The following is a 25769-nucleotide window of genomic DNA, read 5'->3' as shown; positions in this document are numbered from 1 at the left end:
GATCTGGTACTTTGAGTCAATCTCTACAACAAGGAGGTGGGATTACCTGACCAATTTAGACCTGGATTTGGGTATTGGTCATATCTACTCAAATTACAGGCTTACAAGGAGTTATGAATAAGGAGGGAGGGAAATTATGAAAGTTGGAAAAGAACACTGTTTACCAAGGAAGGGCTAGGCAAGAGATGAGCTGGCAAGCAAAAGTTGTGGTTCCAGAAGAGCTACAGTTAATCTCCAAGACTCGCCCCAGAAGTCTTAATGAAACTGACAGTGCTTGCTCTCACTTGCCTCCTTGTCTGCCCCCATTTAAGATTCAAAGGGCCCACTAAGTGAAAATGCAGTTGGGAAAACAAGCTTCTCCTTTGTGAGGTCAATAGTTCATGAGGGTGAGTCATCATTTCTTTTGAGTCCCTTTACCAAATCTCAAGATTCTAAGATACCAGGCTTAAATTTAAATAAAGCTTAGACTGGGAGAGAGATGGAGAAAGTAAAGGAAAAATAATAATAACGAAAGAGGAACAAGAGTACAGATCATTCTCACCCACTTTCTTCTCCCAACCCTCACACATAACCTCTCTCAATAGGGTCTTTTGTTGTTGTTGTTTGTTTTTTGGGCCACACCCAAAATGATGCTCAGGGGTTATTCCTGGCTAAGCGCTCAGAAATTGCCCCTGGCTTGGGGGGACTATATGGGACGCCAGGGGAATCGAACCTCGGTCCTTCCTTGGCTAGCGCTTGCAAGGCAGACACCTTACCTCTAGTGCCACCTCACCGGCCCCATCAATAGGGTCTTTTAAGGGGAAAATCAACAAATAAGGGCCTAAACTTCAGATTTAGGGTCTTCCAATGCTATTTTTCTTAGAAATTTCTCAAGCTGTTCTGACACAATATCACAAAATAGGGGCTTAGAATGATGAAAATTTATTATCTCTGGGCTCAGAGACTGTGGTGATTTTCTTTCCTTATGATTCCTTTCCTGATGGTGGTCAATAATCCTCAACATTACTTGACTTGCAACTGCATCCAACCATCTCTTTGTCTCTTTGTGCTCTTTCATCTCCCTATGGGCCCTTTATTATTTTTTTAAATAAAGAAACATAAGAACATATTGGATGAGTGCCCATATCAATGACTTCATCTTGATTGCATCTACTAAAACCTTATTGTCAAAATCACATTCTGACAGAGGTGAGGACTTTAATATATCTTTCGGGATGAATAAAATTCACTGTGAGACACTTACATTAACTTCTCTTCTTCTGTGGCAATATCTAATGAGCAACTGTGTTCTTCCCCATAAAGTTTAAGTATGGATTTCCCGGGAAAGTCAACTTCCATGGATTTGAAAGTCAAAGTCTGAGGAAATTCCACCTGCTCATTGTCCCAGAATAACCAAAGCTCACCCATAGCTCTGGCTGCAGGCATAGGGATTTCTCTGTTGACAAGGCACTGAACACTCCTCTAATTACTTCCTCAACCAAGGATCTGTGCCAATAAGGTAACGATAAGGTACTGATAATATCAACCTGGCCATGATCTTTTTCAGGGTCTTGAATTTTTCATCTACAAAACTAGAGAGACTTCTATATCTAACAATGACTCAAATCAACTCCACTTCCACTCCCAAATTCACACTTAATAAATGGTCTAGGCACTGGAGCAATAACATAAAGGTAGGGCCTTCACCTTGCATGTGGCCAACCCTGGACAGCATCCTATATGGTCCCCTGAGCCTGCCAGAAGCAATTTCTGAGTGCAGAGCCACGAGTAACCCCTGAGCACAGCTGGGTGTGGCAAAAACAAAAACAAAAACAAAACTTTTTTTAAAAGCTAGTGCTGTAGGTCACACAGAACAGTTTGGACACAACACAGACATAGATACAACCACACACATACCTCTTTTGCAGAGGTAAAGTGCAGAGCAAAGACTAAAGTTGAGTCAATTCCCTCTGCAGAAGCCCTCAACAACTGTGTTCTCTATGATAAAGTGAAATGTCTTCTCCTGTAGAAGACCAATTTGTACCCCAAAGGACAAAGACTGAAACAATTCACAGCAAGTAGCCTACAGGATCATCAGTTCTATCCCAGAATTACATTCAAAGGCAATAAGATGCAGCCAAGTCAGCAATCAGCATTTATTTCCAATCCCTCAAGCTATGAGGAGGTCCCAGAATCAGATTCTATAAAGGAAGAAGTCCTGAGAGAAGATGACACAGATTGAAGGCCTGATTCTCTCTGTACAAGGACTCATAGACCAGCAAGGATTATTGGACCAATGTTAACTAGAGAAGGGTGGAAAGTGAGGACAGGCAAGGCAAGGAGAGAAGAGTAAGAGTCCAGTGATGACAACACTCCCGAAGAAGGGGAAGAGATCATTCAATTTGGTGGTCCCTAGAAACAAAATTCCCCCTCCAGACATGTAGATAGTAATTCCAGACCCACCCTTTGGTGAAACAAGACTCCCAGGGTTGTACTTGCATTTGCTTTGGTGGGCTGAGTCCAGGTCCCACCCAAGGATCTAAACAGCAATATGCATGTATCAACCTAATCTCCAGGCCCCAGAGAGAGGACACTCCTGCTCTTCCTGTCTCCAACAACTCTGTGAAAACCACACCTGCTAAGAAAATGTGGGGGAAAGGTGGTGTGGTGTGGAGGAGGAAGAACAAGATCTGAACACACAGAGCTGACTTGAATTCTAACTCTGTCATTCAACTGCTTTATACTGCTGAGCAAGTTATGTAATCAAGCTAAGTTACTACATTTTCGTATGTAAAATGGAAAAAATAATAGTATTTGCTTCCCAGGACTGTGAAGAATAAATGAGACAATTTGTGTAAGTAGTGTTAGAGAGTAGCCAGTTGCCTGGCACAAAATAAGTACTAAATATATATATATTCACTTGTTCTAATGTAAAAAAAAAAAAAAAAAAAAAAAAAGCAGGGCCTTTGGATAAATTGAGCATTGTCTGCTGGACAGAGCCCAGAGTCTATTTTAAAATCCTTGAATTTGGCCATTTAAATTCTACTGCACCCTAGGACACTTGGAGTCCCCAATGGCAAGCTCTTCTTTATGTTTCAAAATAAAAAGCTGGATACTAGGAGGCCTCTTGTTTTAGATCTAAGGTGGCTTCTCACCCTAGTAGCAATAATTCTGAAAACAGGTGCTCAAGCACAGCTACCATGTTTTGCCCCATGTCATAGGAGTCTGGCTATAGCCCTCCCCAACCCAACCCCAGTTCTCTGTCAAAATAAATGATGGCCCTTCTGAAGAGATGGGGAGAAGGCACTTGTCTCAGGAAGAAATTTTCTTGTACCTCCTCTCCCCTATTGAAAATAGGAGATGTTGAAAGCATTAGAGAGCCCCAAGCTCTTGGGTATGCACTGCTCAAAGGCCTGGTTATCTGCCTTTGTGGGCAACAGCACCTGCTGGCTAAGAACAAACTCATTAATTAGCACTAATCTGGGTCCATGCTGGAGGCAGAGCACAGAGCAGCAGAGAGAAATACCAACTTCTTTCCTCTTGAAAGCACCTAGAAGCCAGAGAGAAATTACAGAAGGCAGGGCACTTGTCTTGTGAGAGTTCAATCCCTGGCACTTAATGGTGTCCTGAGTACCACCAGGAATAAACCCCAAACACAAAGCCAAGAGTAGCTCAAGTGCACTACCAGGTGCAGTCCCTTCCCCAAAATAAAAGAACTAATGAAGAGGGATATTTACTGCAGGACTACTGAAGAATCAGAGAATCTTCTGACTCCTAGGAGCCTCAGAGATAGCAACTGGCAAAACTCAAAGACAACCAAGATTCTCACTGTAAGGTTGATACTAATGCCGAATCAGAGAGAGGTTGCTGTTTTCCCTAACAACCTTCTCTCAGTCCAACTTCACCTTACAATATTTGCTCCAGACCCTCTGAAATCCTCTATCCCATTAAATCAGCTGAAGTCACAGGCCACGCCCAGATATCTATTCATCTGAGTACCCAGAAGAAGACTTGAGCTCTCTGGCATTTTGTCATGGAGAAAGCAGTGACAGTGCATGTGAAGGAAGCAAATCCTTTACGAACAGTTTGTTTATTTGAGAACCATGGAAGTTCTCAGTGTGATCTCCAAATCACCACCAGCCGCAGCAACTGAGAATTGTTTTAGTCATGCACATTATCAAGCCCTGACCTAGACCTCCTGAATCAGAAGCTGTTTTAACAAGCCTCCAGGTGATTGATATATACCAGTTATAGAAGCATTGTGCTACAGGAACACCAAGTGCTATTAAAATGGTTGAATGGCTGTCATCGGACCAGGAAATAACAATTGCCTGGTATATAGGTTATAAGTTCGAGTTTGGAATAAGACTAACAAGAGAAAAACGTTAAAAAAAATATTGGGCAAGTTTTGTTTTTCTTTTTGCAGTGTGATATAGGGATGTCCCCGGTGCAAACAACTTCAAAACCAATCCCCAGTCCTCCTTTGCAAACCTGGGTAGTCCCCTTTCTTAGATGCTCCTAAAAATTCTCTGGTCCCTTCAATTTCTCATCCTCACTCCAGCCTCTTATCTACCCCCTTCCTCAAATTATTCTTGGGACCAGGAAGTAACTCTTCCTCTGCAAATCTCCATTTCCTTCCTTTCAGACAATCCTAAAGTTCCCTCCAGAATGACTCTTCAATGTCAGAAGTATCAGGTGACTCTCTTGGAAGCAAAAAAATTGCCATCCTCTAACCTGAGCAATATTTTCCTTCTGCCCTTTTGGGCTACAATGTTCTCCTGAACACAGCAGCCTGAAGTCTATTAGGAACCTTAGGATGCTCTTGAGCGAACCCTTGTGATTCAGCCTGGCAGCCTAAAATGTTGAAATTTTAAGCTGAGCTGGAGGGACACCTTGTGGTGATATCTAGTATGGCATGTAAAGGTGACAGTCTTTTTGTATGTTGGTATTTTTTACAGATTAACAATGAGTTTAAGGCTAGTTCAATCATTTATAAATAAGAATTAGGAGCTGAATAGATAGTACAGAGAGTAAGGTTCTTGCCCTGCATGTATCCAACCCTGGTTCTATCCCCAACATCCCACATGGTCCCCTATACACCATCAGGAATAATAACTTAGTGTAGAGCCAGGAGTAATAACCCCTGAGCATTTCTAGGTGTTGCCAAATGAAAAAAATAAAACAAAAAATAATTATAATTTATCATAGTTATACATATTAGTGCTATTTTTATTCCTCTTTTTAAATTTTTCGTTTTCTTTCTTTTTTTTTTTTTTCTTGGTTTTTGAGTCACACCTGGCAGCGCTCAGGGGTTCCTCCTGGCTCTACTCTCAGAAATTGCTCCTGGCAGGCACGGGCGACCATATGGGATGCCAGGATTCGAATCACCGTCCTTCTGCATGAAAGGCAAACGCCTTACCTCCATGCTATCTCTCCAGACCCTCTTTTTAAATTTTTCTATCACTACATAACAAACTCCACTCAACATCCCATGCCTCCTGTGTAAACTTGATTGGCATTTTCCATGTTCTTTAGGGTTTTTGTAATAATTTCCCTTAGTGAGAGTCAATTGACGCACTCCCTCTGGAGGTGCTGCATTTGAGACAAAGTGTGTAATTTCTCACTTTATGGGCCTCTCTCTCTCTTTCTCTCTCTCTCTCCCTCTCTCTCTTTCTCTCTCTCCCTCTCTCTCTTTCTCTCTCTCTCCCTCCCTCACCCCTTTCTCAATCTCTCTTTCTCTCTTCCGATTTGTCTTCGCATGCCACCACCCCACCCCCACTCCTGCCTCAGTCCTCTCCAATTTCTTTTGGGGGGAGGGCCACACCTGTTTGATACTCAGGGGTTACTACTGGCTATGCGCTCAGAAATCGCTCCTGGCTTGAGGGGGGACCAATGGAATGCCAGGGAGTCGAACTGCGGTCCTTCCTAAGCTAGCGCTCACAAGGCAGATGCCTTACTTCTAGCGCCTCCGCTCCGGCCCCCCTCTCCTATTTTTTAAATAAACTATTTCTTTTTTATATATATTTTATTTAAACACCTTGATTACATACATGATTGTATTTGGTTTTCAATCATGTAAAGAACACCACCCATCACCAGTGCAACATTCCCATCACCAATGTCCCATATCTTCCTCCTCCCCATCCAACCCCCGCCTGTACTCCAGACAGGTTTTCTATTTTCCTCATACATTCTCATTATTAGGATAGTTCAAAATGTAGTTATTTCTCTAACTAAACTCATCCCTGTTTGTGGTGAGCTTCATGAGGTGAGCTGGAATTTCCAGCCCTTCTCTCTTTTGTGTATGAAAATTATCATTGCAAGAATGTCTTTCATTTTTCTTAAAACCCATAGATGAGTAAGACCATTCTGCATTTTTCTCTCTCTCTCTGACTTATTTCACTCAGCATAATAGATTCCATGTACATCCATGTATAGGAAAATTTCATGACTTCATCTCTCCTGACAGCTGCATAATATTCCATTGTGTATATGTACCACAGTTTCTTTAGCCATTTGTCTGTTGAAGGGCATCTTGGTTGTTTCCAGAGTCTTGCTATGGTAAATAGTGCTGCAATGAATATAGGTGTAAGGAAGGGATTTTTGTATTGTATTTTTGTGTTCCTAGGGTATATTCCTAGGAGTGGTATAGCTGGATCATATGGGAGTTCGATTTCCAGTTTTTGGAGAAACATCCATATCACTTTCTATAAAGGCTGAACTAGACGGCAATCCCACCAGCAGTGGATAAGAGTTCCTTTCTCTCCAAATCCCTGCCAATACTGTTTGTTCTCATTCTTTGTGATGTGTGCCAATCTCTGTGGTGTGAGGTGATACCTCATAAAATAAACTATTTCTTAATGGTATAAATGTTACACAATGAAATAGAATTAAAAGGTATTTTTGGTCAGAAAATATGTGTATGTATATATGTATATATACATTCCTGCTATTTAATATATATTTAATATATATCTGCTATTTAAGAGTAAAAATCTGGGGTTCAAGAACTACTATAGCAGATAGGGTAGTTGCCTTGCACCTGGATGATCCTGGTTCCATCCCTGGCACCACATGTCATCATCTGAACATTTCCAGGAGTGATCCCTGAGTGCAGAGCCAGGAGTATTCCTGATACCTCAGAGTGTGGCCCCAAACCAAAAACAAATAAACAAGTTTTCTTTGGGGTCAAAGATAGTACAATGGGTAGAAAGCTTATTTTTCACTTGGCTGACCAGGCATTTTATTTGATTCCATGCCACAGGAAATTGTCTTTCTATTATTTAGTTAGCCTTATTGAACAAAAAAAAAAAAAAAGAAAAGAAAAGAAAAAAAAGAAAACAGAATGAAGAAAAATCTAAAGAACCTACCTTAACTTCTCTGTTTATATATATAAAATATTTTTAAAATATTATTGTAATAATGCCCAGAGATGTGGGCCTGAAGGACCAGATCACAATACAAAACTCATCTCAAGGAGGGGTAAGTGCAATTAGAACACTAACAACTACCAAGACAATGTTAATGAGTGAGAGAAGTAGAATGCCTGTCTCGAATACAGGTAGGAGGTGTGGGTGAAGGGAGATGGGATGCATTGGTGGTGGGAATGTTGCACTGGTGAAAGAGGGTGTTCTTTTTGTGACTGGAATCCAACTACAGTCATGTTTGTAATCACAGTGTTTAAATAAAGTTATTAAAAATCTATATGATTACAAGCATGGTTGTAGTTCGGTTTCAATCATAAATAGAACACCTCCTCTTCACCAGTGCAACATCCCCACCACGAATGCCCCCTCTCACCCTATTCTATTTCTCTCACTCATTAACATTGTCATGCTAGTTGTTAGTGTAGTTATTTCCCTAACTGCACTCACCACTCTTAGTGGTGAGCTTCATATTGTATGTCAGTCCTTCCAATTCTCATCTTTATTGTCTTGGGCATTATTACCATAATAATTAAATAATGTCCATGGGAGCCGGAGAAATAACATGGAGGTAAGGCGTTTGCCTTTCATGCAGAAGGATGGTGGTTTGAATGCCGGCATCCCATATGGTCCTTTGTGCCTGCCAGGGACGATTTCTGAGCATAGAGCCAGGAATAACTCCTGAGCAGTGCCAGGTGTGACCCAAAAACCAAAAAAAAAAAAAAAAGAAAAAGAAAGAAAAAAAAAGAAAAAGAAAAAGAAAGAAAAGAAAAAAATAATGTCTTTAATTTTCTTAAAACCTATAGATGAGTGATACTATTCTGTGTCTATCTCTCTACCTCTGACTTATTTCACTCAGCATAATAGATTCCATGTACATCCACATATAGGAAAATTTCATGACTTTATCTCTCCTGACAGCTGCATAATATTCCATTGTGTATATGTACCACAGTTTATTTAGCCATTCATCTGTTGAAGGGCATCTTGGTTGTTTCCAGAGTGTGGCTATAGTAAATAGTGCTGCAATGAATATAGGTATGAGGAAGGGATTTTTGTATTGTACTTTTGTGTTCCTAGGGTATATTCCTAGGAGTGGTATAACTAGATCATTTGGGAGCTCAATTTTCAATTTTTTGAGGAATCTCCATATTGTTTTCCATAAAGGTTGGACTTGACGGCATTCCCACCAGCAGTGAATAAGAGTTCCTTTTTCTCTACATCCTTGCCAGCACTGATTGTTCTTGTTCTTTGTGATTTCCCTTCACTTCTAAAGAGCCTCTCCCCCAACCCCACAATTGAAGGTAAAATGGTTACAATAGTGTTAACTTCCATGGCTTTGATGAACGATGTTCCTGCGCCTTCACCATCAACAAAGTGTCCAAGATATTCCACTACTATCTCTTTCCCTCCTCCTCCCCTTCTACCCCAGCTTCACTGCTCTTCAGTTTTGCAAAGGCCAAGAGTTTGTCTTCATTCAGTTTGGTTCATTCCCTATTTTGCTTCTCCTTGTGCTGCCCTGGGTGAGATCATCTGGTATTTATTTGAAGAGGTTCTCATTCACTGACATTCTCCAGAAAGCTACATAGGTTTTTGTTTATTTGTTCTGGTTTGGGAACTATATCCAGTGGTGCTCAAGGGCTACTTCTGGCTCTGCACCCAGATATAACTTTTGGCAGGCTTGAGGAACCATATGTATGGGACGCCACAGATTGAACCCTGGTCTTCTGCGTGCAAAACAAATGCCCTACCCGCTACGTTATCACTCCAGCCCTGAGTCACATCATTTTTGAGTTGAATGTTTTTCCAGAGATCCAATACTATATGACCAGAGGTTAAAAGATCAATTACACCCTGCTCTGTTTTCAAGGGGGAACCAGAGAGATATAAAGCAGGTGAAGTGTAAGCCTCACTTGGCATGCTGGTGGCTGAGCCAGGTTTTGTCTCCAGCCCTGCAGATAGGCCTCTGAGCACCACCAGGAGTGAATCCTGAGCCATAGAGCTGGGTGTGACCCAAAAATAGACAGACAAACAAAATAAAGCAAAAAAAAAAAAAAAAAAAAAGGACACACCTCTTTGTAACAAAGACAAAGAAACCTATTGATGTCAGCTGACAGTTTCCTAAGTGCTTAGTACAGGGATGTTGGGGTACAGAGAAACAGATGGAGCCTTTGAAGGAGGCTCAGATTACAGGCAGGGAGGCTGAAGCAGGACTGAACTCATTAGAAAGCTGTTATTACCCTGAGAATGAAAAGGCCTGAGTAGGCCCTGGAGCCAGTGTGGAACAAAAGGACTGCTGGTTTGCCAGGAGGAGGAGTTAAAATGCACACGTCTTGACCCTGCAGAAGGAGGAGGAGGAGCCTGGGAAGTGGATTGTTAACCAATCCTCCCTCCACTGAAAGGCATTGCACAGACCCAGAACCCCACTATCTCCCTCCTTCTGGGGCTCTGCCTGAAAGCTCCTCCCATTCTCTTCCCACAGATCCAGCAGCCCAGACAGGGTTAAAGTGAGGACCTTTCAGGCCAGGCACCCAAAGAGTGTTTCATGCAATATACAAAGCTACTCTAAAGACTTGTTATCTTAATAAACCCCCCTTTACACTTGAGGAAACTGAAGCACAGAGCAGCTGGCTAGCCTCTGGGCCTACTCCTAGAGAGGTGCTCTCTGGCCTACTCTTAGAGTAGGTATCTGTGTCCCCCATCAGACTTCAAATCAAATGAGACTGGGGCTATCTTTCTGAAGCAGTACCCAGAATATTACAGTTAATGTTTAATATTTTCCGAGTAAATCAAAGCGAGTACAGACACACTTTCTTTCCGTCTGTGACCCAACCAGTGCCCAGGCTGCAGACCTCACACCTCCTGTTGCTCCCCTTCCCTAGGACCTGGACCCTTCTCTTCCAGGTGCTAGTGTCTGCAGGAAGTCACCACTCTGACCACTGCTACCTGCAGAGAATACCTGAATCTTGAGTTCTGAGTATTGAGTATGTAAGTACTTTCTTTGCTCAGTAGCTACCAGGCCTCAAAGGTCTCTTTCTTCCAGACCTACCTGCCAACTCTCTCCAGAAAGCCGCTCTCCCTAGGACCTGGACCCTTCTCTTCCAGGTGCTAGTGTCTACAGGAAGTCACCACTCTGACTACTGCTACCTGCAGAGAATACCTGAATCTTGAGCTCTGAGTATTGAGTATGTAAGTGCTTTCTTTGCTCAGTAGCTACTAGGCCTCAAAGGTCTCTTTCTTCCAGACCTTCCTGCCAACTCTCTCCAGATAGCTGCTCTCCCTCCATCTCACTGGGACCTGTGTGTCCCCACACTTCCTACTCACCCATTTCCTTCTTTCCCAGGCTTTCTGACCCTGGACTCCTTCTGACTCCTCCTTCCTTCTTGATTCATCCCACCTCTTCCCTCCTTCCCTGGGCTCATCTCTGGCTTTCCTTTCCATCTTTCTCTCTCCCTCTCTCAACTGACCTCTGGGTGTCTCTGAATCTGTCCCTCTTTCTCTGTTTCTGTGTGTACATGAGTGTATACATGCTTGTCTATTAATCTTCCGGTTTCCTTGCATCTGTATTTCTCTTTTCTGGATTCTCTCTCTGTTTCAATCTCTTAGTCTCTTCTCTCTCCTTTTCCTTTCTCCTTTGCACAACCCCATTTCCTCCATGCCTCTACTGAGCCAGCTCTGTTTCCTCCTAGCCTCCTCCACTCCCTGAAGGAGGTCATTTAACTGCCCTGGCTCTCTCCTGTCTGCGTCAGCTCCTCAGTGCCTGTGGGGCCTCTAGGCCCTTCTCTCCAGCCTTGTTGACTTGCACCTCCTGGGCCTCTTTCTCCTCTGAGTCCTCATTACTGCTCCTCACCTCAAACTACCCTGTGCCTTCTCTCCTTCCCCAACCAGGATGACCTCCCTGGGGACTGTACTCCCAGCTGATTTCTGGATCTGTGTTCCCAACACTCAGCAGTCAGGAAAATACATATATTCGCCAACTGGGTTGGGATGCTAACAGCACAGGCCTGGAAAGGACCTCAGTCTCCACTACCTCAGGCATCCTATAGAAAAACAAGAAAAACCAAAACAACAAAAAAACTGGAAGTCCTGCAAGTGTGTGAGGAAGGGGCTTCTCACTGACAAATAATCTCTTAGCAACCTTAACCTGGCCTGGCCTAGCCTGTGTGGCCTAAATGACCTGCAGATTTTCTGAGGTTTGTGCCTGGCAGTTCCCCTTGGGCAGGGTTGGGTAGAGCCAGAAAATTCACCCAGCATGGACTTGGAAACCAGGTTTGTCAGTAATCTGGTAAAAAAAAAAAAAAAAAAAAAAAGTCCAGTTTAGCAAAGAATAATGCACCACTATCCCTCTCACCAACAGCAGAGCAGTTTGCTAGAACTTTTTCTCTATGGCAGAAACTCTCTGTGAGAGTTCAAACAAGACTAGAGATCAGGGTCTGGAGAGATAGCATAGCCGTAGGGCATTTGCCTTGTATGCAGCCAATCCAGGATGGATGGTGGTTTGAATCCTGGCATCCCATACGGCCCACAGAGTCTGCCAGGAGCAATTTCTGAGCACAGAACCAGGAGTGACCCCTGAGTGCAGCCAGGTATGGCACCCCCCCCAAAAAAAAAGGACTAGAGATCATGCTGGGCCCACCTGGGCCTTAGCAAGTGAGCTCACAGGCCATGGAAAAGAGAGAAGAGCTTTAAGAACCAGACCCCAAATTCTTGAAGCAGTTTACCTCCTGTCTCCATGGCCCTGGGACTAGTGAGAGAAACTAAGAGTAACAAATACAATGTCATCAACTACAATCATGGAAATACGTTATTATAAAGGGAGCCATTTATTGAGCACAGATTAAATGCATAAAGCATTCCCAGGCATTTTTTATGCATTCTATTTCAGTTCTTATTGTCTCAAAAGTATATTATTCCTGGGGCGGAGCGATAGCACAGTGGATGGGCGTTTGCCTTGCACAAGGCCAACACAGGACAGAACCCGGTTTGGTCCCTGGCATTCCATATGGTCCCCCCAGCTTGCCAGAAGTGATGTCAGAGCACAGAGCCAGGAGTAATCCCTGAGCATCACCAGGTGTGACCAAAAAAAAAAAAAAAAAGGCATATTGTTCCAATTTTGTGGATTGGAAAACTGAAGATCTGCTAACTAACAGTAACAAAGCAGGTAAGTAGTGAAGCTAGAATTCCAAGAAGCCTGATTGACTCTAATTACTGCTTCTTGCTGATGGAAAGTACAGCCAATAAATAAGTTACCAGCAGGTAAACTGCTAGGGATAAAGTCTAAGAGAGCAGATGAAAAAGTTTCAAAGAAAAGATGCAACCTGGCTGAAGAAGGACAAGGCAGTCCAGTGAGGTACAATGTATACAATCTCCTTTACCATGAATTTGTCTGATGATTTTTTTTTTCTTTACTATATTTGGGGATTAGACCACACCTAGAGGTTCACGGGGCTCACCCTGGCTCTCACTCATGGATTACTCCTAGGAGTGCTTGAGGGACCATATACAGGACAAAAGATCGAACTAAATCTGTCACTTACAAGGCAGACTCCTTAACCTCTGTTATCTCTCCAGCCCTTTTACTTCTTAAATTTTAATCTGAAATAAATTCTGTTCACTAAATGTTGTAAAGAGGGCCTGGAGAAATAGCACAGCGGCGTTTGCCTTGCAAGCAGCTGACCCAGGACCAAAGGTGGTTGGTTCGAATCCCGGTGTCCCATATGGTCCCCCATGGCTGCCAGGAGCTATTTCTGAGCAGACAGCCAGGAGTAACCCCTGAGCAGCACCGCCAGGTGTGACCGAAAAAAAAAAAAAAAAAAAAAGTTGTAAAGAGCTTGGTTTCCATTTAATTCAGAAATTCTCCTAGCAACCCAACATGATTGGACTTTTATTTAAAATGTCAGTATTTTACAGTACTATTTTTTTTCACAGTACTATTTAATTCTACTTTAGAAAGAAGGGAAAATATCATCCATAATACCATCATCTTAACATGTCTTTTTAATTCCTTCTGTGTTTCTGCCCGATTCTTTCCAGTAAAAGTAAGATCATTTAACACAGGTCCTCTGAAATAGCTTCATAAGTATGCTCCATTAGTGTGGCCAAGCAAATGTTAGTATGTTTGATGGGATTTACAAATATTCTCTAAGTAGCTGTTTTTCCTTTGTAAAATTTCTCTATAAGAGACAGTATGTGGGGGGCCGAAGAGATAGTATGGAGGTAGGGTATTAGCCTTGCATGTAGAGGAACAGTGGTTCGAATCCCAGCATCTCATATGGTCCCCCGAGCTTGCCAAGCATAGATTTCTGAGCATAGAGCCAGGAGTAACCCCTGAACACTGCTGGGTGTGACCCAAAAACCAAAAAACAAAAAACAAAAACAAACAAAAAAAAGAGTCATCATGTGTATGTAGGAGAAACCATAAAACACCTTCATAAAAGTCATTTGTCTCGTGCTTTGCAAAGAAATTATGCCCAGTATGTACACCTGCTCTGGGAACAATTTTTCTAGGAAAACTATGTCCTTAGCTTATGCCCAAGGTCCAAGACTCCTTTCTAAAGAGTTTTTTGCCCCCGACAAGAAGCCATATCCACCCACTATTTTCAAAAATTGCTAAGGGGACTGGAGAGATAGTAAAGTGAGTAGGGCACCTGCCTTGCATGTGGCCAACCTGTGTTTCATCCCCAACACCATATATAACCACCAGGAATGATCCCTCAGCATAAAATCAGGAATAAGCATCCTTCAGCTGAGTTGGGCATGACCCAAAGATGAAAATAGAAAAATAAAATAAAACATGCTAAATAAAATATACACCTAGAGTTTGTTCTTCCCCTGGCTTCTGAAAAGACTCAAAGAATTACCTTTGATCTTTAGTATCCCTCAGATGTTTTGTTATTTCATAGGGAGGGGCCACACCTGGTTGCAATGTCATGGGCTGATGGGGTGATTTAAGGGGGAGCACAGAGGGAACGCAGCCTCTTACAAGCTAGGCATATGCTGAACCATATCCCAGCCAAACCTCAGCATCTATTCTTTTAGCTCCAATGAAACCCTATTTACCCTAAAAAAAAAAAAAAAAAAAAAAGCTTTTTAGTCCCTGCCCGCCCCCCAGGGATTCTTCCTGCCTCTGAAACCCTCTAGTTCTTACTTATAATGCTACTAATACATATGCTCTATCTCCTAAATATGAAGATTTGGAAGGGGGAATCCATAACAGTGCTTAGTGGGTCCAGGCACCACTCCCAATAGACATAAATAGGCATATGCAAAGATACCAGGGTATCTTTGATACTAAATACTCAACCCCTAAATCAATGGATCTTAAAGACAGAGACTATAGCCAGTTTTTCCTCCTGAACAAACAAGTGACAGAGCCAGAATTTTGAACCCCAATATGCATCCTCACACCCAGTAACTGTTCAACATTGCAGCATCATGCTGACTCAAAACTCTAGAGACTCAAGACCTTGTATACTAGAAGACCTGGGATTAGAGCTCAGTGTTTTTATTCCCATGTGCTCTGTAGCAGCCACTATTCTAAGCTACCAGTAAAGGACTGGGTTTATTCTGTAGCTTGTATATGTGAAGCAATCCTGTTGCTAGGACATTTGGCTTCCTTCAGTGACTGCTTCCTAAATATTCCCTTTGCCTGTGGTGAGAATAGTATCTGAAGATGCCAAACCACAACTGCAGGAATTTATTCTCCAAATGCTTATGCTCAGCATTTGAATTCAGTTTCTGGGCTGGAACTTGAATAACCTCACTGCTTTCTTGGGAGTGAGGTAGCTCTGGGGAATAGTAAGGAGTCACCAAATCTACTGGGATTTTTCTATGTACATACTCTTTTGTATATGGAATCAAATAAGAAAAAGTCTCTGTAGAAGTCTGCTTTGTTCCTGGCATATGTAGGCTACATATGTAGGTTCACCCTCCATGCCCTCACCTAGAAGAAAAGTACAGGGCAATACAAACATGATGAGTGAATGACTGACAGTCAGGGCAGGAATCAGCCCTCACCCATCACACTCTCTATCATTTCTGAGCGATCACAATTTTACCAGCAGAATCATCATCACCCACCTGGCTTGCAGGACAGAGCTTGGCTCCTTGTCCCAATGTTCTCAAACTTTCTCAGATGACAGATTGTAGGCGTTCCTGGCATTCAGAAGTTACAATAAAATTTGCCACTGGTGCATTTTGCCTGAATCAGATTTCACAGTCCTAATGGCCCCATAAAAGCAATTGGCAGAATGGGTCTATCCCTGCTGAGCAGAAATATGCCTTGATAGATGAGGGAGGCCTGACTAATTGGAGGCCCAGGTTAAACCCAGTTGCAATTTCCTTCTATCCATCTTCTATAAATACAGAAAAACTTTGATTCTGTGAGGCAAGGATAGCTTGCATGACTCTAACACAAAACTTGCTCTAGCCTCATCCCCTCAAAGCCTTTGTCACATGATTCATAGCCCACACACCTGATCAAAGAGTACTAAATGGTAGTGCCCACTACCATCTGCCCTTAGAGGGTCCAGAACCTACCTTTAGAAACACCACCTTTAGAAACAGTAGGGTAAGCTATTCCTTGTTCTGACGTGTTGCATGCAGAGATGCAGAGATGACTAGATGCACCCATTTGTTGAGTATCTGTGAGCCAAAGACTTAGCTGCACATTTTATACATACCCTTCCCTAATTCTCTTGATGACCAAATAAGGTAGATTTTATTACAGCTATCTTATGAATGATGATAGGGAAGTTCAGAGCTGAGTAACTGGTCTGAGTCCAGACAATGAACAAGTAGCAGAGTGAAGTTTGTGCCCAGATGTGGCCAACTCTGTTTTTCATACTTTCATTTCCTTTGCTAAAGTCCAAGCTGGCAGGACTGTGGGCAGCCAGGATGTTTCAATCATCCATGATTCAATCATCTATCCTGTTCTCCAACCAGCCTCTGTTGATACCTAGTGAAGCCAGGTACTACAGCAGGAATAAACCGCATAAGGATAGCACCCTTAGCATGTGAATTTTGCAGATCATCAAAGACTTATTTAGGAGGCTGCTTCATCTAAGGCTATATGTGCTCACTCTCTCCTCCTGGGCACATCTTTACCAAGAGCTTAGAGTTGGACCAAGTCAGCTCTTGTCAGGATCACACAAAGTCCAGCGCATAGGACTGCATGCCACTACAATTGATCTCAGGCTAGATATGTATCCCAGGGGAACTCCAAACAGTGGAGTCATCCAAAGCCTCTCCTTTCTACCAGCCAAGAATTACTTTGGGGCTACACCCTTGAATGACTCACTCATTCTCACTCATCCAGAAACTGCAATGTTTCTGGAGCCATTACAACTCAAGTTAAGATATTTCGTGTTTCTTCAACCAGAAGATACAGAAGAGCTGGAAAGCCTAGGACAAGTTCTGCCTAATAAGCCCAAACATCCTCTAAATCTCCCTTAGAATCTCTATTTCTCATAGAAAACTACTAAAATCAGATTAGGGAAAGCCATTGGTCTGACAAGCATTGTGTGCACTGGTGGAGAAATAGATTTTGAATGTTATGAGATGATTGTTTTTTAGGTGTATTAGTTTTATTCCTTTTGTGTACTAAATTGTTTTATGATGCACTGATCAACACAATGTGCTTTCAACGGTCTTTGCCCCTAGAAATGTATACAATCTGTTCAATCTCTGTCTACTTGTTGTCACCTACAGTATAGCTTCCAACTTAGCCCTGCCTTTTCCAGAAAAATCCTTATGACTTGTATTTGAAGAATGTCCTGCTTCTGTAAGGGTGCTCCTTTTAAACTTTGATTATGTAGTATTAATAACCTGATATGGCTCCAAAACAGAACAGCAGCAGTCACCTGGGGGAAACTGGTCTTTGCTTGAAAGATAAGAAAGTGAAAGGAAAATCTGACTGCCAACTGACTTTTCAAGGACACCTGAACAATCAACAAAGTGACTTTTCCTAGGAAACAACTAACCAACAAAGTGACTTTTCCTAGGAAACAACTAACTATATTCAACTTTTGTTCAGTGCTTTGTGCATGGCGTTTTTTTACTCCTCCACTAAGGCTAAAAACAAAAATTATATGGTAGTAAGCCTTTCTAGGGAAAGAGATATACTTTTAATATTTATTCTAATGCAATAATCAGAAAAAATATTAAATAATAATTTAATAATCATAACTATCTGCAAGGATTTACATTGCTATATTATTTTTATAACATCAAAAGAACTGGAATAACTATAAGCAGATTGTGGTAAATCCAGTGGATGAATCCCAAGACATCATTAAAAACCATGTTTAATAAAATCTAAATATGGCAAAAGATTCACAACATATGCAGGCATAATGTGCTGAGCTTTATCTCCACTTTGTATATAAAAAGAATTTATAACAAAACACAACAATAGCAAATTTAGTTATTTTAAATTTTTCTTTATTTTCTAAATTTTCTGCAGAATTCTTATCATTTTATGTTTTTGAAAGGTAAATAAAAATATTGAATAAATATTGAAATTTAAAATATTGAATGAATATAAAATCATAAATATTGAATAAAAATAAAATCATTCATTGGAAAGAGCAAATTTCTGTCATTGAACATTAAAGGAGTAAACTTTCTCATAGCCAGGGAGAAATGGAATGTTTTCATCTACATCATAATTACTGAATATAAGTGTTTATCTTCTAAAGAATACAAGTGAAATATTATCATACAAAGAAAATTTTAACTATAAACTATTCTACAGGGTAAAAATGAGGAAAGATTATTTGAAAGTACTGTGTACTGTGATTCTGTTGTTACCCTAGGCAACATGCATTTAATTTTATTCCCACAGCTACACCCTTCTTTTTCTCTGGAACCAACTTCATCACCACTATCAAGAAATCCATGTGCAAAAAAAGTTGATACATCCCTTATTCCAGTGATGAGCAGTAAGTCATGCCTAAACAATTAAAACATCGTAATACCCATGCTAGTATACACCTTAAACTTTTATCTATTAATAGGTATTAATATATAATAACATCTGTGGGCTACACATGAACTTCTTTCTATTGAACATAAATCTGGATGAACAAAAAGTGGTTGTTGCAAGATGTATAAAAAGTTAATGTCAGTAAAGTTAGTAAGATTTGAAACTACTATTAAAGTCCTGGATCAACCTGTACTTGAAGATTTATCTATTCCTATACTTCTTAATTACAAAAGAATAAATTCTCTCTTTTTGTTCAATTCAGGATTAGTTATGTATTCTGTGACTTACATCTAAAGAGTCCTGAATGACAATACTCTCAAGTTCAATCTCTATTTCAATATCAACAAGGAACAATGAAGGAAACCTCTTAGAAATGATAAATATGGGGCAGGAGAGATAGCACAGTGGCGTTTGCCTTGCAAAAGCCGACCCAGGACCTAAGGTGGATGGTTCGAATCCTGGTGTCCCATATGATCCCCCGTGCCTGCCAGGAGCTATTTCTGAGCAGACAGCCAGGACCCCTGAGCACTGCCAGGTGTGGCCTAAAAACCAAAAAAAAAAAAAAAAAAAGATATATATACTGCAGAAGCTGAGAAACTTCCCATGGGAATAATATAAGGAAGACATAATAAAGTTGTATTGCCCCATTCAGAAGAACAGATGTCTCCCCTTTTTTTTACTTTAATTATCCCTTTAGATAATTATATTTCTAAATAATAACCCCCTCCTTCAGAGTGTTGTTATGAGGAATAAACCAAGATAAACGATATCTTTAAATGTTTACAACCATGCCTGGTATCCAAAGGGTCTCCAACCAACTTTAGTTTCCTTCCCTTAAAATATCACTATCAACCCCCCCCCCAAATAAAAATCCCACAGAAAAAGAAGACCCTGTTAATTGTCAAAGCTTTCATAGCTGTCCAAAATCATGTTATTTGGGCCTCTTCTTAATTGAAACATGGTCACAATATAGGATACTTGCAAGGAAACTTATGACATGCAGTAATGCTATAGTTACAGATGATGAGCCAAGGTATCTTCCTATGAATAAGACAACCCAGTAAGTATTTTTTGCATGGAAGTATATACAGTATAACTAAGAAAATTTGTCAGGAAAGCCTACTATGAATTGGGCACAGTGACAGTTCATTGTGCTGATGAGAAAACACAGAACAAACAGAAAACAGCTCCCACAAATCTGGGGACCCACATCAACACACACCTACAAGGAGATGTATACTCCCAAACCCAAACTTATTTAAATATTGTAGCTGTTCCTTGTAGTGTTACAGCCCTTATGATGGGCTTGGATGGTGGATGGAGGCCTATGTTCTTGGGCCCCGGCCACATGGCTCCATCCCCCATTAACCGGCGGGTCTGGGTCCAGAAAGCAACGAGTATTGAACTCACTTACAGGCAGGCTTCCAGAGAGATAACATCTTTATTGCCCTGGCCAACATCTGTGTGGCCTATATCATAAATCTACTTAAGCATTAGCCATTCTTAGCTAGCCCTGCATCTTACTTCTTTGATCCATGTCACCTCCAACCTTCATCCTGGCAAAAGACCAAAAGGCCTAATCCCTTGGCCCAAAGGCCTTATCTAACCTTCCCAAGACCACTCCCAGGAATGGTAGGGGTCTTGCAGGTAAGGTTACACATAATATCTGCTTCCCAAGACCCCTCCCAGAAATGGGCGGGTCTCAGGTAGATACACCTAAATCCAGGGTGGAGTCACAGTTCCTGACTGGTCTCATACAAGCCTAAATTATAACCCCAACATTGCCACTTAGTGGCTAAGTAACCTAGAACTTTCTTTTTTTATTAACGGAAGTACATCTCAGTTTCCTACTGGACTTATTATTGGAATAATGGTGCATATCTTGAAATAGTTTCTTTCCCCTAGCCCTTCCATTACTCAGAAAGTTCAGAGTTTGTCCTGTCCTGCTACCAGCTGTGTGGGAGGTCACCACTTCCCTCACTCTTGAAAGATAAGTATGGTTTGCTTTGAGAAATGAAATAGAAGCAAAAGCACCGTGTATCTACTAAGATGGATTATTTTATACTCAGAAAATGTATTGCTAGGTTTCCTTTTATCTGATGAGGTAATTCTAGGAGAAAGTGTTGACTGAATAAATCTCTGTCAGCCTTAGTGTCCAGGTGTCTCTAATGAACAAACTCCTCTATTGAACTACAATGGATATGGATCATAAAAGAGAAAAAGATTTCCACTTGGTCCTGACATTAACACAACCAGTTCATTATGTTTGATACTTTTCTGTGCATGAAACCATTTAGAAATATGCTGTGTATTATTAAATACACAAACCTTCAAACTTTTCCACATATTACAATTAACATTAAGGTTCTTAAAGAACTTTCAAAGTAAAATTAAGAGGATTCTAATGAATGTTATGTGACTAGAAAGAATTAATAATATTCAGTTCAAGGAAGATGTGGGGAGGACATATATTTTCATGGCCTGTTATGAGGAAAGCAAACCACATATTTCTGAAAAAATCATCTAGCCCTATATCTTAAAATTTGACCTACTTTAGAAATATCTTCTTGGAAAATGTTGAAATATTTATGCAAAGAAGCAGGTATAAAATGTTCACTGATGCCCTAGTTGTTAGATAGGAAAATAGGAAATGGTCCAAATGTATAATAGTCAGAAGTTAGTTATGTGTTTAGAAATAGCTCAGTGGTAGAGCACCTCCCTACAGAAAACAGGTCTCTGAATTTTATCCCTAGGCACACCCCCACTGAGGAAGAAAATCTAGGTGGCACTGACTTTTGGGATCCTTGGTGCAGCGAGCAATGTGGGAGACCCCCAGCAGTACCACAACTGTGTCTCATCATATAAAAAGAAAGGGAAGGGAAAAGAATGGACAGATGGGGAGGAAAATTGAGGAGAGGAATAGAGAGGGGGGGAGGGAAGGAATGGAAAGGGGAGGAAATAGAAGAGGAGAGAAGGGGAGGGAAGAAAAGAGAAGGACATAATCTCAAGAAAACATTATTTTTAATAAGTACATTTATGGAAAGCATGGTAGATACATAATTGTAAAATAAATCCCCATGTTGTGAAATCACTGCACAGGTGTATTTCCATCCCCAGGCGGATGGGTTTGAAGAAGCAGAATAGTAGCAAAGAATTAATAAACCAAGTCAGTCAGGAGAGAGTTTTGGAGTCAGTCTGCTCCTTGAGGTTTCTCCATTTGCCAAAGCCAGACTGCTCTTTTTTTTTATTAAACTAATACCAATAAGTGGGCTGTTATATATCAAAGAAAGAGGTTTAAAGGAAAGAGGAAGATGGGGAACACCTTTATTTTGGTGTTAATATCTGGGTGTCGTCTTGTACATAATATGAAAAATAGTTCATGAAGAGCAATGAGGCCAATTCCACATTTTTTTACTCTAAGTATATTTAAGATATATAAATATAGTCCTTTTATATGGTTTTACTCTGCCAGCCCAGGGACACTCTAAGTGCGCATTTGCTCCCACTCCAATTGTAGGTGCCAGGGGAGAGTGTCCCCCATCTGGCCGGGCCTGATGAAGCTCCATTCTGGGTCATGATCACCGGGTCACTTTCCTGTAGGTGATGTTTAGAGACTGAGTCAGAGGCTGGGTGATGGTGGCCACGGAGACCATCTGCTCAAGTTTGCCTTTGGAATTTAGTCAGAACTTCCAGGTGATCTGTTGCACTAGGGCCTCCCTGGCAAAGGAGAGCCTGGTGAGGAATGGAACACTACGCTCAGTTCCTACCCATTCAACTTGCCCTTCTCCACCTTCACACCTTCACGATGCATGTATTCTGGGCACTGACGAAGGCTGCCTTGTTGGAGCCGGGTGAGAGGTAGAGAAGTTGGATTAGAGGCGGATGAAGCCGCACTTGCAGTGCAGGGTCTTGTACATATGGGGTAGAAGGCATTGAATGAGAAGTCGAGCATGGGCTGGCCCACGTGCAAGATGTTGGCCTCCTCCAAGGACTGGAAGGGCTGCAGTGTCGGGAAAGTGCCCGCACTGAGCGCATCGCGCAGCCACATGCCCAGCAGCCAGCACAGGGCCTCCACTGCCTCTGTGTTCATCACGTTATCTGTCAAAGAATGGGTAAAAGTAATATAAATTGTATGATTGTTTGAAAAACCATACATTTGTAAATACTGAATGAAACATAAATGTGACTGATGGTTTACTTTTGTTGATAGCTAGTTTGTTTTCACTATCTTTGTCCCTTTTGAGTGCTTTGATTATTTTTTTTTAATAACAAATATATCATTTTTCCTCAGAGTCTGAAAGAAAAAAGTTAATAAATGTCTTTAAATGCTGAAAATGGATGAGGGTGAGTGGCAGGTGAGAGGTAAATGCTGAGTTAGAAAAAAAGATACCCTAAGAGACAAATGACCCAGTACAGAAGTAATCAACAGGTAGGAAACTATGGCTATAGGGAGTAGAGACCAGTTAGGTTTCTATCAAGAATGTTATGTGTAAAACTGCAATCAAGCATTACCAAGAACTATTGTATTGGTCCTTGAATAAAGACTCTTAAATGGTCATATCAATTTGGTTCATTGGTAGAGCCTATGCCTCACATACATCAAACCCTGTGTTTGACCCTAGCCCAGCAGAAATTAATTACTTAAATCATTCAACCTGGACAGTACAAAATTTTTTAATGTAAAAAATTTTTTTTTTGGTTTTTGGATCACACCTGGCAGCACTCAGGGGTTACTCCTGGCTCTATACTCAGAAATTGCTCCTGGCAGGCTCTGGGGACCATGTGGGATGCCAGGATTCGAACCACTGTCCTTCGCCTGCAAGACAAATGCCCTACCTTCATGCTCTCTGGCCATACCTCTCCAGCCCCTAAATTTTAAATTTTTTTAAACCACAATATTTCACTATGTTTAGAGATGCTTTTACCAAAAGTCTAACCACCAGTTTTATGTCACCATTAGACTCTAAACTAAGGTAAATTCGCAAAGTATTTGTAGGTAACATAAATGCTGGGTTGTAAAGACTTAGCATGATTCAGAGAGATAAAAGGGTAAGTATGTTGTTTGCCTTGTAATGCAGCTGACCCAGGTTCAATCCCCAAACTCTATATGGCCTCCAATACCCACTCAGAGTAATCCTGAGCACAGATTCAAGAGTGAGCACTGAGCACTGCTGAGTGTGGCTCGAAAGCCCCCCCTCAAAAAAAAAGACTTAGGGGCCAAAAAGATATTATAGCATGTAAGGTGCTTGCCTCCCACTATACCAACCTGAGTTTGATCCCCAGCATCTCATATAGTTCCCAAGAACAACACTGGCAATGGCTCAGGAGTAACCCTGAGCATTGCTAGGTCTGGCCCAAAAATCAAAATTATATGTTGAAATGGTCACAGTCAGATATTGAATTAAATAAAATTCATTATTTATATTAAATTTGCCTGTTCCTTGGGGCCAGAGAGATAGTGCAGTGGTAGGAAGTTTGCCTAGCATGTGGCCAACCCAAAGGAGGACCTGGGTTAGATTCCCAGCATCCCATATGGTCCCCAAGCCTGCCAGGAGCAATTTCTGAGCAAAGGGCCAGGAGTAACCCCTGAGCACTGCCAGGTGTGGCCCAAAATGAAAAAAAAAATGTTTTTTTGCCTGTTCCTCTACTTTTTAAATGTGACAAGTATATACTTAACGTTCTATATGTGACTGACACATGGTTTCTGCTGGAAATGCTTCATATTTATTAAATGTATGATATTTGTATCTAATGGAAATATTTCCAACATTTTTAAATGTTTGACTGTTTGGGGGCTGGAGAGATAGAATAATAGTTAACATACTTGCCTCGCACATAGTTGATCTCAGTTGTCTCCCTGCCTTGAGCACCAAGAGAGATCTCTGAGTTTAGAGCAAGGAGTATGGCCTGAGCATTACTCAGTATAAAGCTATACTTCCCAAAATAGTTGGACTATTTTTTATTTCTGAAAACTATATAAAACAATTTATCTAAGGCTACTTCTGTCTTAATTTTAATATAGTAGCTAATCAGAAGGTAAAAATATTTTGAGGTAAACATATTCAGAAAAGAAACTTACTTTCAGACTATAAATAGTCTTCAAGTGGGGCAATACGCCTCTTGCATGAGCAAGACCCAGATTTCTATTCCTGGTCTTTTTCCCCACAGTCCTCCTATCACCACTGAGAGTGACTCCCATAACAATAGCAAAAGAGACAAAAAAAAAAAAAAAAAAACTTACTCCCTGTATCTAGGGAAACACCCTTTCATTCATCTTTCCAATGCTCATCTAAGCCACCTTTCAAATGCAGGGACATACAAACTGGGACAAATCAGGCCCCTCCTCTGTGTAAACTAGAGCAGATAGAGCTCCATGAATTTCATGTCCAAATTTCATGGCACTCCAAATAAAATAAGAAAATACTTTTTAACCACAAAATAAAACCTATAAAAATGCTAAATATATAGAGAACTAAAAAATTAAAAAAATAAAAGGTAGTAGGGAGGATGACTAGATTTTACCATCTACAAATTTAAAATCACTGGGCATTGGGGCCAGAGCTATATAGCACAGCAGGTAGTGAGTTTGCCTTGTATGAAGCTCACCCAGGTTCTATTACTGGCATCCCATATGGTCCCCTGAGCCTGCCAGGAGTAATTACTGAGTGCAAAGCTAGGAGTAACCCCTGAAAGCCACTGGATGTGGCCCCAAACAAATAGAACTACTGAACATAATAAGATATGGAGAAATAATAAGATCAAATATCACAAGCATTAAATATGCTTCTAAAGAAATGCAGATTTCGGGCCTGGAGAGATAGCACAGCGGCGTTTGCCTTGCAAGCAGCCGATCCAGGACCAAAGGTGATTGGTTCAAATCCCGGTGTCCCACATGGTCCCCCGTGCCTGCCAGGAGCTATTTCTGAGCAGACAGCCAGGAGTAACCCCTGAGCATCGCCGGGTGTGGCCCAAAAACAAAAACAAAAAAAAAAAAAGAAGAAATGCAGATTTCAATAAACAATACATAGACCCCTAAAAGTAAAAGCACTGAATCAATAATTCACCAAAAAAGAATTATAGCTAACCAAAAAAAACCTTCAGAGAAAATGTTTATTCTTCTTGGGGCCGGAGAGATAGCATGGAGGTAAGGCGTTTGCCTTGCATGCAGATAGACGGTGGTTCTAATCCAAGCATCCCATATGGTCCCCTGAGCCTGTCAGGAGCGATTCCTGAGCATAGAGCCAGGAGTAACTCTTGAGCGCAGCCGGGTGTGACCCAAAAAACAACAACAACAAAAAAAAAAAAAAAGAAAGAAAGAAAAAGAAAAAGAAAATGTTAATTCTTTCTTGCAAACAACTACATGCAAATTTATAAAATTATTT

The 25769-nt window shown here is 41.2% G+C and overlaps 1 pseudogene; it reads right to left on the bottom strand.

Annotated features, from left to right (window-relative positions):
* Nucleotides 1–21965: 21965 nt before the first annotated feature.
* On the bottom strand, nucleotides 21966–22477 carry LOC126018549 (peroxynitrite isomerase THAP4-like; annotated as a pseudogene).
* Between the last annotated feature and the right edge of the window lie 3292 nt (nucleotides 22478–25769).

This window comes from Suncus etruscus, chromosome 9 (assembly GCF_024139225.1).
Source record: "Suncus etruscus isolate mSunEtr1 chromosome 9, mSunEtr1.pri.cur, whole genome shotgun sequence".
Lineage (NCBI taxonomy): Eukaryota > Metazoa > Chordata > Mammalia > Eulipotyphla > Soricidae > Suncus > Suncus etruscus.
Note: the sequence above shows the minus strand (reverse complement) of the source record. Positions and strands in the feature narration are given on the sequence as shown.